A 14,509-nucleotide genomic window follows, 5' to 3' on the forward strand; every position below is an offset into this window, starting at 1 on the left:
ATCACCTAATCCAATTCCCTCACTTTGCAGATGATGAATTGAGGTCCAGAGAGTTTAAGTCACTCGGCTAAGGTAACACAGGTAGTAAATGACAAAGCCAGGATTTGAAAGAATAAAGGTATTCAGTAAAAATACTTGGTGGCTAGTGACTTACAAGGACAGCTAGATGTGGAAGTGGATAGAGTGCTGTACCTGGACTCAGGAAGAATCATTTCCTGGGTTCAAAAATGACCTCAAACATGTGTGACCCTGGAAAAGTAACTTAAACCCTGTTTGCTTCAGTTTCCTCATCTATAAAATGAGCAGGAGAAGGAAATGTCAAACTAATCCAGTACCTTTCCAAGAAAATCCTAACTGAAGTCATGAAGAGTTGGACATGACTGAAAAATGACAGCAACAAAAAAACTTTACAAATTGCCTTTCATCTATTATACAGTCCTCATAACAACCCCAGAAGGCATGACCCAACCTCCTCCTTTTTCTAGATGGGGAAATTGAGGCCCATGAAAGGTAAATGATTTGCCTAAATTAACGAGATTCTTTAGTCACAGAGTTGAGATTTTAACTCAGATCTTCTGACTTCAAATCTCAGGCTCTTTCCACTAACACGGTAGCTAGGTAACAACATTTTTCATACTACACTTAATGATTACAGATCACTTTCTATTCATTTTCTTCTTTGATCCTTAAAATGCAGGTATGACATTAGAAGCAGCAGTTGTAATATCTCAGGGAGCAAGGCAATGCAAGAATTTTGCCCATTTTGTAGATGAGGAAACTGGGGGTTTGAGGTTAAAACAAAACAAAACAAAACAGCTGCATGACAACTAAGCTGTGGTGGACCTAGAACTTGAATTCACATCACCTAACAGTCTGGCATCACACACAACCCTTTCTCCTTATGGTGTAACACAAAATTCTTTTCACAGCCACAGTAGATACTTTCCAAAGACTTTGGGTTTATTAGAGGCAAAGAGGTATAGGGGACAAAGATATGATTCAGAAAGACCTAGATTCAAGTTCTGCTCTGACACATACTGATTGTTTGACCCTGGGCAAATTATTGAATGCCTCTGCCTACATTTACAGAGGAAAGCTTCTCATCTGAGCGTTCCCTCTACGGATGAAATTGCAGGGCTAGTGTATGTATACCATCTCTGTTGCTCTTCTCTGGTTGAAGTTCCTGGGTATGGGACAAACTTCCTTAGGGTATTCAGCAAGATTGTTTTAGTAGATTACACATGTAGATATTTTACTCAGTGCAAATTAGTCAGGCAGTCTTCACAGACACTAAGGTTCACATGAATATCCTACAGTGGTCGCCTGATCCAAGACCTTTATTTTACAAGTGAATTAACTGAAGCCCAGGGAGCCTAAATGGTCTGTCCAAAAATCATATGGTAGTAAGCAGCAGAGCTGAAATTCAAACCCAGAGCATCTGATTACAAACTCAGGGCTCTTTCCATTGTACCACACTGCCTCCCAGAGGGAGGGGTGGAGAAGAGAGGGAAGGCAGAATTCTCAGTAAATCATAGAGTTAGAGCTAGAAGGGAGCTTAAAAGTCATCTTCTTCAACTCCCTCATTTTACCGAAGAGGAAACTGAGGCCTGAGGAATTTAAGTGACTTGTTTAAGGTCATACAGGTAAATTCCCCCAGCTGCAAGTTTGCTCCTTCCAAAAATAACTTCTTGTATGTGTGGCTGTGTGTGTATGTGTGTGTGTGTGTGTGCGTGTGTGTTTGCATTTAAACATTATTTCCTCCATTAGGCTTTTACTTCTTTTGGGGATTTTTTTTTTTTGGCAAAGCTCCTGGAGTGGTTTGCCATTTCCTTCTCTAGTTCATTTGACAGATGAGGAGATTGAGGCAAACAGGGTTAACTGCCTTGCCCAGGGTCATACAACTAGTAAGTATCTGAGGTCAAATTTGAACTCAGGACTTCCTGAGTTCAGGCCTTGAATTTTTCTCCCCTGCAACACCTAGATGCAATTAATAAAACCTTAATACATCCCATTTGAGTGATAATGAGGGGCAGAGTCAGGGTCCAAACCCAGGTTACATGACTCCAAAGGTAGAACTCACTCTACTGGACCACACTTCAGAGTGTCTTCTTAGGAGCAGAGTGGAGAAACACAGGGTTATTTGCAGGCAGCAACTCCTGTTTGCACAGCTGTTATAAATCAAGAAATTGTATGAATCGATGCAAAAGCTATTTATTAAGAACTTAGTTTGCATACACATTGTAGTTGAAAGAGGACTGGATTTAGAATCAGAAGATCTACGTTTGAGTCTGAAACTCTGCTGCCTTTTAGTCCTGTGATCCTGAACAAGTCGTTTCTACTCTTGGTGTCTCAGGTTCCTTTAATATAATTCCTATAAAATGAGGGAAATGCATTTAATTGTCTCTAAGGGCTTTTGAGCTCAAAATCCCCTGATATAGACAATTTGGCCCAGTTTGCACAACATGAATACCACATCCTCGTGTTTCCACATTGAGCTGTAACATAATGGATTTGGGGAATTAATAATGTTTGTCTTGCAACACCATTTCCTTAAAAAATAACGTTGTCTTTCATTATTTCTCATCTGGCTTACTGTAGCAGCTTACTAATAGGACTGGCGACATGCACCCTTGCGAATCTAACCAGGTGTCTAGCAAATCTAATCAAAAGAGCTTTAAAATAAAAAGAATGGGGGAGGGAAGACTGCTTTTGTATATAGAAGACGACTTGGCTACATAGTATTTAAAGGACAAGAGTAAGAAGACCCAAATTCAAATCTAGCCTCAGATACTGGACAAGTTCCTTGACCTCAGCCTAGATTGATTGCCTCATCTGTAAAATGGGGTTAATAACAGCACTACCTCCTTGGTTTGTTGGGAGGATCAGATGAGATAATATTTTTAAGTACCTTGCAAACCTTAAAGCGCTATATAAATGCTAGCTATTTTTGTTATTATTATTGTCATTAATAGTATCCTATTCCCTTAAGTTAGATACTGTAATTTTTTTTTAAACACTTTGTATTGGTTGCAAGGCACAAGAGTGGTAAGGGCTAGGCAATGGGGGTTAAGTGACTTGCCCAGGGTCACACATCTGGGAAATGTCTGAGGTCAGATTTGAACCCAGGACCTCTCTTCTCTGGACCTGACTCTCAATCTACTGAGCCACCCAGCTGCCCCCTACTATCGAGTGATTTCCAAAAAGAAAGAAGAACAGAAGCTGAGTTACCCAGAAATTCAGAGAATGTAATTTTTAAGGAAAATTTCAGTAGAAAAGCCCATGGCTTCCAAGGTCTAGACATAGATGTCTAAGGATACAAAAAAAAAAGGCTGTAGTTGATACTACTTTTAGTTAGAAAAGGATAAAATGGAGGCTGGAATAAGTAATAGGGCACTTTGCTTGGTGGGAAAATAACCACTGACAACAGAGAGGAGGTGAAATCACTTGATTCAGTTTCTATTTTCTTTGCAAAGAAAAATGGCTTTTACATTTGAAATAACATCAGGGGTGGGTGGGAAAGACTAATAGGGGAAGAGATAGTAAGAAAGAACTTAGCAATGAATTCAAGTCATCTTGCCCAAATTAACTATATCCTAACGTACTGGAAGAATTGGCAGGTGTGATTGCTGAGCCATGAGGAATAGGTGAGGTGCCACAAGATGGAAAAGTGCAAATGATCCCTTTTCTTCCTTTTTTTTTAGTATCTCATCTCCTCTCTCCCTTGCCCACAACACAGAATGGATGATCCAGTGAATATATGTACAAATAAATTGTCTTTTGCATTTCTACTTCTCAGTTCATACTCTGGAGCTGAACATTTACAAATTATTCTTCAAATGTTCAATCTGTAGCTGCATATAATGTTCTCTTGGTTCTACATGTTTCGCTCTTCATTATATCATGTAGTTCTTTCCAAGTTTAAAAAAAATAATCTGCTCCTTATTTCTTAAGGCACAGTAGTATTCCATTACAATCATATATCATACTTTGTTTAGCTCTTCCCCAATTGATGAATATCCCCTTGATTTGCTATTTGGTCACCACAAAGAGAGCTGCTATAAATATTTTAGAACACATGAGTTCTTCTCCATTTTTCCTGATCTCCTTGGGAAACAGACCCAGCAACAGTACTGCTGGGTCTAAGGGGATACCGTTTTATAGGTCTCTGCAAATTTTTTTTTAATTGGGGGAAAAAAAGAACAGTCTACAAACTATAGGCTGGTGAAATTGATTTTGATTCCTGGGAGAATTCTAGAACAAAGCATTAAGAATATGATTGGTCAACATCTAGATAGGAAAGAGGTAACTACAAAGAACCAGAATGGCTTCCTCAAGAACAGATCATGATAACCCCAAAGGACTTATAATGAAAAGACTATCCACAGATATAGAAGGAACTGTCAGAGTATGAATACAGGTTGAACCATTCCATCTCTTGCCTTATTTCCTTCATGAGTTGTTTTTTGATATTTTTTTACATGTGCTTTTTATATCTTCTTTCATAACATGAGAAACAGGGAAATTTGTTTTACATGATAACACTGGAATAACCTATATCAGATTGTCTGTAGCATGGGGAGTGGGGAGGGGAGGGAGAGCTGGAGAGAATTGGGATTGCAAAAGTTCAGAAAGCAATTGTTAAAAAATTATTTCTCATAATAAAAAAAAATGAGTTGGTTAAACACACCAAAACATCATGTCATATTAGTTAGTTAACAAGCATTTATTAAGCACGGACTTCATTTGAGGCACTATATTAGCCACTGAAGATACAAAGAAAGGCAAAGGAGTTCTCTGCCCTCAAGGACATCACATGTTCATGGAGGTGGCAACATATAAATAACTATGTCTGAACCAAATAAATACAGAGTTGTTGCTATTGTCCAGCTATTTTTCAGTCATATTCAATTCGTCATGACTACATTTGGGGTTTTCTTGGGAAAGAAACTGATGAAGTCATTTGTTTTTCCAGCTCATTTTATAGGTGAGGAAACTGAGGCAAATGAGGTTATGTGACTTGCCCATAGTCATATAGTTAATGTCTAAGGCCATATTTAAACTCGGGTCTTCCCAGCTCCAAGCCTAGCACTCCATCCACTGTGCCACTTGGCTGCCCATAAAGAGTATATGAAAGATAATCTGAGAGTGGGACTGGGAAAATCTTGCAGAATGCAGAGTTGTATGTTGGGACTTGATAAACACCTTCAAATATTTGAAGGGTTGGCATATGGAGAAGGATTAGACTTTTTCTATTTGTCCCCAGAGAGAAGAACCTGGATTCACAGGCTAAAGTTTCAAAGTGATCAATTTAGGCTTGATATCAGGGGAAGAGAAGAACCTACTAAGGATCCAAAAATGCCATAGGTTACTTTGAGAGATGGTGGCTTCCCCTTCCTTGGAAGTTTGAAGCAAAGGTTGGACAAACATTTGTCAAGTATATGATGATGGGGATTCTATTCTCTGCTAGAAGATAGCTAAGGTTTTTTTTTTCAGCTCTCAGATTTTGTGATTGTCTTCTTGGCTAACCCATTATGCATATCCTGATAGATAATCATATATGTTTCCTGCTCAGAGACTTTCTGTGGTTCCTCATTACCAGTATGATAAAATCCAAACTTCTTAGCCTAGTATTAAAGCCTAGTAAAAAAAAATCTACAAAATGACCTGAACCTCTTTCCAAATTTATCTCCCAGGAGTCTCACTCACATACCTGTTTCAGGTAAACTGATCTATTCTCTCTCTTCAAATAGTTATACATTTTGCTATCTCCATACCTTTGTTCATGTCATTCTCTCTATATAAAATAAACACAGTGCCACCTAAACCTTTACTTATTAACATCCTCTGAATCTTATCAGACCCAACTCAGGTGTCATCTCTGGAAAAGTTTCCTTGAGAGGAGAGTGCTAAATGAAAAAAAATTTCTCCCCCTATGACCTCATGGTATTTCATTATAGTGATCTCTAAGAATACCCTGTTTCATCCTAGATCAAGAACTCTGTGAAGGTAGAAATCATATTCAGAGGAAAGAACATTGCCTCTCAAGGTCCTAGTTCAAATTCTGTTTTTTAACATTAATCACCTGTGTGATCTAAGGCAAGTCATCTAATGTTCCTGGGCCTCAGTTCCCTCAATTCTAAAATATTTGACTTGGGTTAGATAGCTTCTGAGGTCCTTTCCAGCTCTGCATCCCTCATGATCTCTATGTCTCCTAAAGGATTTAGAATTGGGAAGAAACTTGGAGATTCTCTAATACAATATTCCCATGGGTGTGCATGTTTGTATACACACATATTGTTTCCCTGATAAGTTCTAAGCTCTTTGAGGACTGGGGCCATTTTGTTCTTGCCTTTGTATTTCCACCCTAATTTGTAGTGACTGGCATTTAGTGCCCATTTAACAAATTCTTTTTTTTTTTGTTGTCTTTTCATGATTGCCATTTAACAAATTCTTATCAGTTGACCGATTACAGAAGGGAAAACTGAAGTTCATGGAAGAGAAATTATTTGTCCAAGGTTACAAAAGTAGTTAGTAATAATTCCAGAATTGGAACTCACATCTTTCTTCTCCAACTATAGTATAATTTTCTCTGCATTATATTATCTCCTCTAGTAGAAGCTTACTAAATGTTTGTCCAATGCATGAATGAATGAATGGATGAACAAGTACATTGTTTAACTTGTGGAAAAATAATTTCCTTCCTGTCCTTGAAGATATATATTCAATAAGTCCATTGTTTAACCTCCATACCTAGGAGCCAATTCAAAATCTTTTAAGCTAAAAATAAATTTGTTAGGCAGAATAGCACAAAAGTTACTTAAGACATTGGGCATTAAAATTAAACATTTGGAAGATCATGATAGATACATCAACTTGAGACAAGAAAATAGTTCAATTAAGAATCATTTATGGCTCTCATCTGTTTGTTGGCTTTGCCAAATAGACATAGACCCAATAGGCCTAGAGGAAAATTTCCCCAGCCTCTTGTGTTCTTTATGTTTCATTCTCATAATGAACACAGATATTCAATGATGAAAGATCCTTAATCAATTCACAAATAGCTATGAAGGCCTACTCTGATGATCCCAAGGCAAAAATCCAAAGGACCCTGCCCAGGGAGAGCTAACATTTCACCAGAGGAGTCAACATGAACACAAAGAAGCATACACAAAAGAGGCAAAGAAAAAAAATGGAAGAAAATGGAGAGGGCAGGATTCTAGCAACTTCCAGGTGAGAAGGAAGGAAAGACCTTCTGCAGAAAGTGGTATTTGAATTGAGCTACAAAGAAAAATAATGAGAGGAAACTCTCTCTCTAGATGTAGAATACAATCTCAGTAATGGAAGGGACCTCAAAAACTGGGTTTCAGATTCTTGAAAATAAATAACACGTAGACTTATTCATCATTCTATGTTGTTATTAACTATGCAAATCACCTCTATCTAAGTGTTCCTTTTTAATATCTCAACAGTTTAGATTTGTAATTTCTGGTAAGATGATTGAAGAGAGAGAATTAAGCTGTTTGGCTTTTAAAAAGGCAGGGTAGCACCAAGGATTGTAGACCATTGGGTTTGCCCTCCTCACCAATGAAATGTTGCAGACTGTATCAAACAATACTGTGCGTAAGATATCCTAGGAGACCACAGCAACCACCATGGCTTTGGGAGAAACACCTTTAAGCCTTTGGATTTAATTTCCTGCTTGGATCTGGGTTTTTATGAGGAGGATGCTGATAAGCTCTCTGAGGAAGACTGAGGGGGAGGAAATGGGCTGAATCTGAAGCCGGAGAGATCAGGCTGGCCAGAAGGAGGAACTGTGACAGGATGTCACTCAGTGTGGGGCCACTAAGGGTGGCCATTGCCTCTTTACTTAATTAAGTAGTATGCCGGGAAAGAGACATTTTATAACACAGAACTTTGAAATGGAAGGGACTTCAGCAATTATTTAGCCCCAAACCCTCATTCCAGATAAGAAAACTAAGCCTCAGGATGGTTTAGGAACTTGTTCGAGGTAATGGTAATAGCTCCCACATCAAAAATAGTACTTTAGGGTTACTAAGCACTTTGAATCCAGAATTTCATTTGGATCTTCATGATAAGCTCATGAGTGGGGTATTATTAGCCCCATATGCAGAGGAGCAAACTGAGGACAAGAGAGATGAACTGATTTACATTCTCAAACCAAAAGCCACTTACTTCAAACCCAGTGACCTTTCCACTACCCCAAACAAACAAAGGGAGGAGAAGGGTGCGGTCAATGCAAGGGTGACATCACCTGCCAGCTGTCTTTTTTCATTCATTCCTTCAAAATCATTGAGCAATTACTATGAGCAGAGCACTGAACTAGGCACAATGGGGCAATGCAAGCATGGTTAGTGTACAGTTCCTGACCTGGAAGTGTTATAACCCAGACTTTTTTCAGTTATCAACCATTCATTCATTTTTCGTTTTTCCTTTCCTTTTTCTTTTTTCCATAGGAAAAAGAAAAACAGCACCGCCTATCACAAATAATCATAACCAAACCAAACCAAACCAATTCTCATATTGGCTGTATCCCAAAGTATATATCTCATACTGTACCTTTCTGTCAGGAAATGTAACAATCCATGTGTTGATCAGTTCTCATCTTCCAAAACTGTTCATTTTTTCTACTTTCTAATTGTGGTATATAATGGTGATGGAATACTATTGTGCTATAAAAGGAATGATGAACAGGATGATTTCAGAAAGAGCTGGAAAGACCTACTTCAATATTGTGGAATGATCAAATGTGACAGATTTAGCTAATCTCACCAATATAATGATCAGCTATAATTCTGAAGGACTTATAACAAAGAATGCTCTCTAAAAGAAAGAATTGTTGAAGTTGGAATGCATATCAAAGCATATGACTTGTCACTTTAGTTTATTTGGGTTTTTACTTTGCGGTTTTGTTTTTATATGAGTATTCTCTTACAAAAATCAATACTATAGAAATATGTTTTGCATGACAATCTGTATATGACCCAGATCAGATTGCTTACCTTCTCTGGAAGTGAGAAAGGGAGAAAGGGAGGGAGGGAGACAATTTGGATCATATAACTTCAGAAAACTTATGTGGAAATGGTTCTTACCTGTAACTGGTAAAATAAAATATCTTTACAAAAAAAAAAGGGAAAAATATTTGTTTTCATAATGTTGATGTTAACGTATGAATTGTTCTCCTGATTCTGCTCATTTTACTCTGCATGGGTTCATACAAATCTCCCCTGCTTTCTCTAAAGCCTTCCCTTTCATCAATTCCAACAGCAAAATAGTATTCCATTAGTTCTTTTTTTCTAGCCTCTTAATCTCTGTCTTAGTATCAATTCTAAGAGAGAAGACCAACAAGGACTAGCAATAGGAGTTAAGTGACAGTTAAGAAGTGTCTAAATCCAGATTTGAACCCAAGTCCTCCCAATTCCAAGTCTGGCACTCTATCCTCTGGGTTACCTAGCTGCCACTCTGTTAAATCTTATTCAATAAATTATTCAGTTATTCCTCATATGATGGATACCTCCTTAGTTTCCAGTTCTTTGTTGTTATAAAAAAAAAAAGCACTATTTAGCATTAGCTCCTATTGAATAACTATGGAAAAAAAAATCTGTCCTATTGGTGAACTCTCTGATGATAAATACTTCTGTATCTAGCTAGCTGCTCCTTGGATAAAAGACATGCTGTTTATCACCAGGTTATTTTATTATTTTTTCCATATTCATTTTTATCATCAGGTTATTTTGAAGACTTTTTCTAGCCATATAAAACCAACTAGATTTTGTATTCCCCTGGTACAGACATTGAGATCTCAGGGACATGACAGAACATGAATGTAAGGGGCAGTGAGGTGGTTCAGTGGTTAGAGACCCAGGACAGGAGACAGGAGGTCCTGTGTTCAAATATGGATTAAGTCACTTTCTAACTGTGTGACCCTGGGCAAGTCATTTAATACCAATTGCCTAGCCCTTATAGCTTTTCTGCCTTATAACTGATACTTAATATCAATTCTAAGAGAGAAGGTAAGGGCTTAAAAAAAGAAGAAAATAGTAGTAGAGAAGTTATCACCAAAATGACACTATAACAGTGGAAGGATTGGGAGTCATGAAAAGGTAAATTATAAATACAAGGCAATTATGACTAAGATCTAAAGTTAGAAACACTAAGCATCAGATGAGCTGAGAGGATAGAGAAATGTTTTTAATTAATCAGGAAGAACATACTAGAAGAGGTGAGACAAGCTTAAGTAGGACAGGCATAGAATAAAAAAGAGAATCAGAACACTCCAAGCAGTGTGAGCAAAAGTGCAGAGGTAGGAGTGAATAGGGCATATTTGGGAAGAAGGGATTAAACTAATTTGGCTGTGGATTTATTGGAGAAGTAGTTAATAAAAACTGGTGCCCAACTATAGAAGGCTTTGAATGACAAAGCATCTTCAACATTTGAATATTTTATTATAGGTAATGGAAGGTTTTAAATCAGAAGATAATTGCAATGAAATGCATTAGAAAGGATTTAAGTGTATGGGCAAGAAAAGAAGTCTAATCTGGGGAAAATAAGATAAATCAAAAGGCCTTGGAATCAGCCTATAACTACTTTAATTTGTTCTTTTTCTGTTTTTTAGTTGCATGCCCAATTCATGATCTGCATTTTCTCTATTTTAATAATGTCCTTTAATTTTTAGGATTTCTAATTTAGTCTTTAAATGAGGACTTTTAATTTGCTTATAACTCTTAAGGAAGGGATCTGAGGACATCTGGTCTAACTATAGTTGTATAGGAATACCATCAATCATATCTCTAATGAATGGTTATTCAGGCTCTTTAGTATCCTCTTCCATTATTAGACAGATCTGGTTAAAAATTTCTTTCATAGGAGCAGAACAAGGAGAACCTTATAAACAGAGATTGATACACTGTGGCACAATCGAACGTAATGGACTTCTCTACTAGCAGCAATGCAATGACCCAGGACAATTCTGAGGGACTTATGAAAAAGAACACTATCCACATCCAGAGGAAGAACTATGGGAGTAGAAACACAGACGAAAAACAACTGCTTGATCACATGGGTCGATGGGGATATGATTGGGGATGTAGACTCTAAACGATCACCCTAATGCAATTATCAATAATATGGAAATAGGTCTTATTCAACGATACACATAAAACCTATTTGAATTGTTCATTGGCTATGGGAGAAGGGAGGGAAAAGGGGAGGGAAAGAACATGAATCATGTAACCATGGAAAAAATATTCTAAATTAATTAAATAAATAAAATTTAAAAATAAGAAAAACAGAAAAAAAGAAAGTTCTTATACATATTGAACCCCAACGTGCCTTTCTATAACTACCACCTACTGGTTCTTCTTCCTTCTGGGGTTAAGTAGACCAAATGTACTTCTTGGAGAAGGTGATAATGGAGACGAAACAGGGTTAACCTCTCCCAGAACAAGAACTTTGCCTCAAAGGAAGGAGGACATCAAGGAAAATTAAAGGAGGACTCTCTAGTCCAGTCAAGAAGCAATGATGGTTAGAATAAGGATAGGGGCTCAGTTCTCAGTAAAGGACAAATCTCTGAGGATGGGGAATACTATCAAACTAGAGATAAGTAAGATTGGCATAACAGAAAGAAACCTCACTGAGAGTAAGCAGTTCAGGAGAGTCAGGAGAGTCAGACTGGTTCCAGTCTCAGTTCTGCTGCTGCTTTAGTCTGTAATCTGGGCCAAGTTATTGGGGAAAAAATGACAGTAATAATATGAGTTACCTCTAGGATCTCAAGGCCATGAATTCAAGTAGTAAAAACTTTACACATGTAAAGTGTGGTTTATGAATAAAAATGTAAAAGTGGAAGATCAACTTCTGAAAAGGATCTGAAAAGGATCTAAGAAATGAAAAAGAAGCAATCAGGGGAGATTTGGAAGCTGCTATTAGAAATTAGATTTGAGCTCACTAAGCAGTTTCTAGTGTTTCTGTTTCTGTTCATCCATTGCCTGGAGTAGATTCCAGCAGGGTATGTCCCCTTTCTGTGGTAGTCTTCTGTACAAGCTCAATGAATAACCACAGGGTTAGAAATACATTCTAATGAGTACTCATTGGAACTGGAAGAAATAGCAGAGATCTGTGTTGTCCAAAGTCTTCATTTTATAGCTATTTTGAGATCCCTGATCATACTGATAATCTTGACTCTAGACATTGTTTCATTCTTTGGGTTCTAGACCCAGCCCCTAGCACAATGCTGGGCATATCATAGATATTTAGAAATGGTTGTTGATTGACTAATTGATTCTAAAATTCTGTGTTTTGAGTTCCCTTCCAAGTGTGAAATTCGATGTTATATAATTTAAGGCCCTTCTAGCTTTGTGATTCTTATATTATTGTTCAGTGGTGTACAGTTTTTTGTGACCCAGTGTACCCTACTGTCCATGAGGTTTTCTGAGTGGTTTTACATTTCCATGTCCAGAGAATTAAGGAAAACAGGGGTTAAGTGACTTGCCCAGGGTTACACAGTAAGTGTCTGAGACCAAAATTGATCTCATATCTTCTTGATTCTAGATCCACCACTTTGACCATCACTGAATCATCTCGCTGCCCCTGTGATTCTAATATACTATTTTCTTATATTATAAACTATTCTCTAACATTCCAAGTCCTTTGACCCCTATTAGCTATCAGATTCTATATATTTTCTCTCCCTCTCTCCCCTTTTCTCTCTCTCTTTGTACAGAGACACATCCACACACTCACACAACATTCTATTTTGACTAAGTAACTTTTAAGTTCCTAAATTTTATGTTCTATTTTCTAAAGTTCTTTCCATTTGTAAAATGATGACTCTATGAACATATAATAGAAATTAGAGAATGGAAAGCTAGAGGCTTTAAAAACACATATACACAAAAACAACATTTGAAAAGTTCAGTCAGAAGATCTAAGAGTTACTGGAAATAGAGCTAAGGGGAGGAAATCCAGATGCACTTGATTTCAAAGTGAGCCAGGCAAAAGGACTTTTGGGGCTAGTTGGCAAAGAGTACGGGGATGAAAGGGTTGGCCAGTTTAAGCCAAAAACAATACTTTGTAGAGCCTTCTGTTGAGGAAATGGACAAGAAGACTAGAGTCTCATAATCCAGAGGATTGGACAAGTGCACTTATAATGCTAAATTAGAATGAGAATGAGAAGACATAAAAAAAAAAAAAACCTTAACAGGTAGAGTGTACTAAAGATGAGAGTAGTGAGAAATGAAAGGCAAATGTGAGGCAGTACAGTGGTTAGAGCACAGAACCTCCAATAGAAAGATCTGAGTTCACACCCTACCTTAGGTCACTGTGGGATTCTGACAAAGTCCTTTAAGCTCTCTGGACTTGTTTCCTCATCTGTAAAGTGGGTCAATACTAGGACCTATCTCTCAGGGTTATGATTAGTATAAAATGAGATATTTTTTGTAAACCTTAAAGATCTATATAAATAAGAGCTATATGAGAAAATTAAAAAAAACAAGTATTAACAAAATAAAATGAATATATTTTGTGATTAAGAAACATGCTGAAATTTTGTATTCTTTGAGAAAGTTTTTCTGGAGAAAATCTTGTTAATGTGGAAAACGGTATATGAAAACATTTTTAATAATAATAATATGTGGAGGAAGCTCCATTCCTATAGATCTTTAAGAAAAGTATAAACAATTGTCAGGCCTCGTAAGTTACTTCTTCTCTATGGTCCTCAATTTCTTCTGTCAAATGAGATTGGGCTACATGACCTCAAGGTCTATTTTTGATGTTCCATGTTTTAAGATCCTTTCTAGCTCTAACATTCTCTGTTCTTGGTCTTATGTACCTGCCAGATATGACATTCTGTAATTATGTACTATTGAGACTGGAACCCCAGGTGTGGTCTGCCTGAGCCAGGGGAAATGAATGTCATACTAGACACACCCTTTCCTGAATCCTGATGCATCCTTTTGTAATTCCTGCCTCACTCTCAGCTGCCAAAAGGATGTTTCCATTTCCCTCCCCCATCTTCACTTCTTATATTGAATGAAAGGAAGAGATGTAGTAGCAAAAGGGAAGCGGGGAGACCCCAAATTTTCAGAAAGTCATGTGAGGTGCAGGTCGCTCTATAAACCAAGATTTTATGAAGAGAACCCCAGGGCCAGTGAGTTGGTCTCCACTTCAAAAGAAACCATCTGTGAGGAGTCACCCTCCACTGAGGGCAGCTTGCCATGGTTACCAAAGCCCGCTGATGATTAGTCGAATTATTTTTCCCTCCCTCTCTCTTTTCCCCCCCAAATAATGAGGTGGGGTTACTGTGGGATTAACTCCCAAGAATGATTCATTGAGTGAAGGACATGTTCCTATCTGTCTCAGTAGAATCAGTTTTGTTCTCCACAGGGCCGTATTTATCTCAAAACATCAGGCAGACTTGATACTATTAGTTTTAAAAAGGAGCAGAGAAGCAGCTAAGTGGCTCAGTGGATAGAGAGCCAAATGTGAAGACAGAAGG

Source organism: Monodelphis domestica, chromosome 1, assembly GCF_027887165.1.
Source record: "Monodelphis domestica isolate mMonDom1 chromosome 1, mMonDom1.pri, whole genome shotgun sequence".
NCBI lineage: Eukaryota > Metazoa > Chordata > Mammalia > Didelphimorphia > Didelphidae > Monodelphis > Monodelphis domestica.